The sequence below is a fragment of the Fukomys damarensis genome, unplaced genomic scaffold, assembly GCF_012274545.1.
Source record: "Fukomys damarensis isolate Sample0158 unplaced genomic scaffold, DMR_v1.0_HiC HiC_scaffold_37, whole genome shotgun sequence".
NCBI classification, from domain to species: domain Eukaryota; kingdom Metazoa; phylum Chordata; class Mammalia; order Rodentia; family Bathyergidae; genus Fukomys; species Fukomys damarensis.
The window spans coordinates 54574524-54580523 of record NW_022900949.1 but is presented as its reverse complement, the minus strand read 5'-3'; positions in this window follow the sequence as shown (position 1 = coordinate 54580523).

Sequence of the window (6000 nt, the reverse complement as noted above, 5' to 3'; positions counted from 1 at the left end):
TTCTCTCCAGCAGAGATTTACTTCCTTTTGTGTTCTTGGGATTCACAAATGGAGCTGATCCTCATAACTTTGGAAGTTACAGCGAAGTGTTTGCTTGCTGGGTGTTTGTAAGAGGGCCCAAGTGAGGCGATGTCCTTCGGTCACCTTGGACTTCTTTGATGAGCTTCCTTTCTACAGTGAATGTGTTTCAATTTCTGAGTTAATTTGGAGACTGGAATGGGGGTGCACACACTACACAAGAGCCTTCCTAGCATGATTTTTTTCTAGTGAGCTCCTCTTAGACCCAGGAACTAAAGGGGTCTTCTTTGCATAACAATAGTCTTTTCTGATAGCAACTCAGATCCTGAGGAAGCAGTTCTTATGTCTGGTGCAATTAATTTGTCTTGGGGGAATTTCCCTGGCTTTAAATTCACACTCCCTTTCCAGGGCCGGGGATTTAGCTCAGTGGTGCCTGTGCCTGACTGGCAAGTGCAAGGTCCTGAGTTTTGTCCTGGTATCCCCCCCCAAAAAAAAATTACCCCCTCTCATGGCTCCAGGGTCTTGTCTCCAACAGTAAGGACAATGCTTAGGACAAAGTTTACTTTACTCTGTCCTGCCACTTCCTTGACCTTGGCTCTAAGATTTCTAGTCATCTTGCTCCGCTCCGGGTCCCATGTAATGACGTTCTTCTCTTACTTCCTCAGTGAGGTGATGTCCTCTGTTCCTTCCAGTAAGTAGGTTTACCTGACTTTGAGTCCTGACCTGTGCCTGTCATTCCGGTATATTTCCTACCCCACTGGTGTAGAAACATTTGGCTGCCTATCTAGCAAAGTTCTGAGTGTAAATAACTTCATTTTCTCTTATTTTATTTTTGGTGCACTTAATTATTTTTGGACCTCAGCCCGAAAATTTTCTTTTAGAATTAGTGTAAGAGATTGTGTAGTTGTAGTATCAGGATTAGGCAAGACCAGCACATCCAAGACAAGCTAGAAAGCTCTTAAACTTTTTCTGGGCTCTGAAACCAATAATAGTTATACCATAAAAGTTTGGTAGAGCTCACACATTTCAGTTAGGATGCTTTCAGCTGCCAATAACAGAAACTTAACGCAAAGCGGTTTATATAACAAGAATGCATCTTTTTCATGCAGGAGGGCCCAGGGTTTGTTCAGCTCTTAGGAGAATCCACATCTTCCCATCTCATCCTTAGGGGCCTGCCACGTGTATACCCTTAGTGTCACCAGAGGTGGCAGCAGATGTACAGGCAGCTCCCTCAAAGCAGGGAGTGGGGAACAGGGGCTCCTCACACCACCTTCTTTTTCACGGGAGAAGGAAACCCTTCCTAGAAGCACATCCCTGTATTTCCTGTCACGTCACTGACCAACTCCTGGCCATGTCAGTTCCAGCTGAGAAGCTATTGTCTGCACTTGGTAAGCTCCCCAACTTTTGCGAAGCCAGGAGACATTTCCTGTCACGTGGGTGCTGCATCCTCCTTGAAATCTCGATGGGACTTTATCTTGGGAGCCATCTAGACTTTCTCTTTTCTGTTTTCTTTTTTTGGTACCAGGGATTGACCTTGCGTTCGCGAGGCGGGCGTGGAGCCACTGATCTAAATCCCCGGCCCTAGGCTTTTGCTTTTTTGTAGAGAAATCTTTGACAATTTCTTTTTTCATTTTTTATTTTTTGAGACAGGGCCTCACTGTGTAGCCTAGGCCAGCCTTAAACTCACAGCCTTCTTCTGGCCTCAGTTTTCTGAGTGCTGAGATCACAGGCGTGTGCTACCATGACAGCGTGGCTCCTACTATTTGCACAGTGTTATCCTTGGTGACCTCAAACCTGAGTAAATTTTGGTAATTTAGATTTTCTCCTGTAGTCTGGATTTTCAGATTCATTGGAATAAAATTGTATGCAGTATTTAAAAGAGTTAAAAACCCCTGCATCTTGTTTTCATTCCTTAGTGTCATATCTTTCTTTCTTTGCTCGTACTTGCCAAAGGGTTTTTATGTCCTGATCTTGTCAAAACATAGAACTTAAGTCTATTTTTTAAATTTTCTATTTCATGTTATCTATTTTATCTTAATTAATTCCTTCCTTCATTTTCTGTTATTTATTTGTGCTTCCTCTTCTATTTTCCAGAGTTAAAGTCTAAGTTCATTTGTTTTAAACCTTTCTTGCTTTCTAACACCTGGATTTAGCATTATAATTTCCTCCCTGAGAAACAATTTTGTTATATCTTGGAGTCTGAGATGCTTTGCTCCCACTATCACTGATTTCTGAATAATTCTACCTCTCTACTCTGTGGGAAAATGATGTCCTCACTGGTGCTGGGCTCAGCCACGTGACTTTCTCAGCCAATGAAACACAAGTAGAGGTGCAGCCCGTATCTTGAGTCACAGTGTGCTTCCATGTCTGTCTTTACCTTCTGTCACAGGACTAGCGAGAGACCTTTGACAGGGCTGCTGCTTCAGCTTGCGGGCCAGACTGACAGGACAAGAAGGGTGACTGGTCTGCAGTAGGGTGTAGTGAATGAGGATCTTTGCTGTTCCACTCTCCTGACATAGCCTTAGATACTCTGGCATGGATTTCTTTTCTTTCTTTTTTTGGTACCAGGGATTGAACTCAGGACCTTGTGCTTGCTAGGCAAATGGCAGAACCCCTGAGCTAAATCCCCAGTCCTCCAGCATGCATTTCTAAAGAAAAAGAACATCTCATATAGCCAAAAATGACATTTTAACTTCTAACAAAATTAACACTGATTTCTTAAAATCATCTAATACTGGGGACAGGGATTTGGCTCAGGGGTTCTGCCGCCTGCCTTGCAAGCACAAGGTCCTGAGTTTGATCCTGGTACCAAAAAAAAAAGGTCATCTAATACTTTTTTTTTTTTTTTTGGTTTTTTGAGACAGGGTCTCACTATGTAGTCGAGACTGACCTGGAGCTCACTATGTAGCCTAGGCTGGTCTTGAACTCACAGTGATCCTCCTGCCTCAGCCTTCTGAGTGCTGAGATTACAGGCATGTGCCACCACGCCCAGCTCATCTAATACTTTATATATATATATATATATTTTTGTTTTGTTTTGTTTGTTTTCTTCTCATTGAGTTTATTGGTACATTTTAGGTATCCAGTATACTTACATTCATCATTGGGATCTTGTGCCTCTACATGACAGGTCTTGGTTCTCATTTTTCCCCTTGTCCCTGCCCTCCCTTCACCCCCTCCTCCCCTCCCTATTTACAAATACTTTATTTCCATTTTTTCATGTTTTTTTTCTTTTCCCTTATTTCCTTTCCCCTAATACTTTATATCTTAATTTCTCATTTGGCCTTCAAATATTCTTTGTAGCTGGTTTGTACAAACCACAAACTGGTCCAGAACCAAATGTTACTTTTTCTTTGTTCATCTGAATGCTTTTGTGGAAGTAGGGATTGGAGCCAGGGAACCCTAAACTGTACCCTAAGACAGTGGTGATGAATCTATGGCACACATGCTGAGGAAGGCTGTTTGTGTCATTAAAGATTCACCATCACTGTGACCTAAGCCCTTTTTATTTTTTCATTTTGAGAGAGGGTCTTGCTAAGTTGCCCAGGCTGGCCTTAAATTTTTGGTCTGTCTTTCTCAGTCTCCCGAGTAGCTGGAGGCATACACTACTGTTCCTGGTTCCCTTTTTTCTATTTATAGGTGTGAGCTACCACATCTGACTCAAACATTGCTTTTAATTATGTTTTACATTTCCTTTTCACCTAGAGTAGTACCTTTTCTTACACTAATTTCTTTTCTTTTTGAGAAAGGATCTTGCTAAATTATTAAGTATCTAGGTCGGGCTTGAACTTGAGATCCTCCTGCCTCAACCTTCCAGGGTGCTGGGATGACAGATGTTATGTCACTTCCCCTGGTCTTATACTGCTTTTTTTTGAAGAGCCAAGGTCAATTGAGTTGGTTGTTGTAAAGAATGTGTTGTCTTTTAGATCTGTTTGCTTCCCCATGTAGGTGTTTAACTTCTCTATGTCGCCTATATTTTATCTACATGAGTCAGCTATAAACATTTAGATTCAAGGTTGAACATTTTTGTTGGAATGCAATGAGCATAATTTTGTATACTTAATATTGTATCACATCAGAAGATATATGATGCTAACAGCAGAAGTGGGCAGTAGGTTAATGTGGGAACAGTCTGTTCTCTCCATTATGCTGTTACATGTTTGTTTGTTTTGTTACTTTTTTGTTGTTGTTTATTTGTTTTGTTTCTTTTTTTGGTACTCGGGATGGAACTTGGGACCTGGCGGAAGCACTGAACTAAATCCCCAGCCCTTGTTACATGTTTTTTGAGGTGTGGTTTGTGTGTGTGTGTGTGTGTGTGTGTGTGTGTGTGTTCAGGAGACAGAAGCCAGAGTCTCATGAATACTAGGGAGGCACTCTACCACTAAACTACACCTCCAGCCCTTATAGTTATGTTTTTATCTTTTGTAAACAGAAAGTAACCTGAGTGCTATAACTTTGATACCATATGAAAACCCAGTTCCTTACTGGCAGTGATAATCTTTGTCTGAATTAATAATTTTATTAGGCAGGATGAAAGGTCTCCTCTGTAGAGCTTTCCCATCTCAGCTGAGGCTATTTGGTTGTAGCAATAGAGTTGTTACCAGAAAGGCAGGATAAATGCTCGATTTTCTCCCTTTAATTATCCACTATCAAAGTAAGGAGTGATATGTGTGATACCAGATGGTGATATGTGTGTTTTTCTTCTAGATTTCTATTATTAGTTATTATGGGGTTCTGGATTTTTAGAGATTTGATGTGTTTTGATCACAAGAGGTTTTCTTTCCTGAAACGTAAATGATTTCTCACATAATCCCTAATGAAATTATTATTCTAGCACAGTTCTTCTCATGGGGAAACTAAAGTGCAGAAGCCTAAGCCACTGGATTCATAAATAAAGGAAAAGCTAACAGGGGAGGAATGTAGGACAGGTAGCCAGGATCACAGCTGCAGGTCTCCATTTGCCTGGGCAATGTGTACGGTGAGTGTTTACAGAAAGGACCTGCTTTGTCCCTTTGTGCAACAGCTGAAAAGAATGGCAGCCCAGAGACAAGACTGAGCATCCCCACTGTTCATCACACTAGGCCGGTTTGCACTCACTAGATCACATCTCTGGGCAAGGGCTGATGGGTTAATCTCTGGAATACAGACATTGCACCAAAGGGATCTTAGTCAAACAGCCATAGGTGAGGTCCACTTCCAGCTGGTCACTGTGTAGGTGAAGTAAAGAATGGTTTCGTACAACTTCAGTGATTTACAATCCATTTGGGAAATTCGGTTAGCAAATATCTGCTGTTAACATGGTGGGACAATAAATGTTACCTATGAAGCCACCAGTACTGAGACTCGTAAGAGGGAGAAACCTCCTGGCACTATAGAAGTCCTGGGGATCACAGTGGAAAAGATGGGTTAGAATGAGGTGCTGAAGAGTGGTGCAAATTTCTCATCTGAAGGTTGAGAGGTGGCACCCATCCCTCTGGGCAGAACCTGCAGGAGAGTGTAGAGCACATAGGAAGTTTGAGTGATGGTTTTGGGGTGGGTTATGTGGTCCCCTGGGCTCCTGACTAAATAGTTACATGGGATTTTGTACTAAGGAATCACTATGGAGTTCTCAGCACAACAATAAAGAAGAAATGATCACCGGGTCCTCGAACTTAATTGTTTAATGACCAGTGTCAGGAACCCATTGAGCTACCTTACAAGTTACTAATAACTAATAGGGAAGGGTTAGTGAGAACATTTTAAGAGGAAAAGTATAGAGCCGTGTGCTTCGGTTTGCATTAGACAAACATACCTAGGATTTCATGCACACCGAGCACACAGTATCTCTGGAGAGTTCCAGTGGCTGGGGTCACCTCCTACTAGAGAAGCTGGGTGCTATGAGCCTGAATCACTAGTGACAGTGTGTTTGGGATCAAATGAGCTAGAATAGGAAGTGGTGTTTCACTTCATTTGGCTTAGTTTGGTTTTTAATCACAGGAGAGT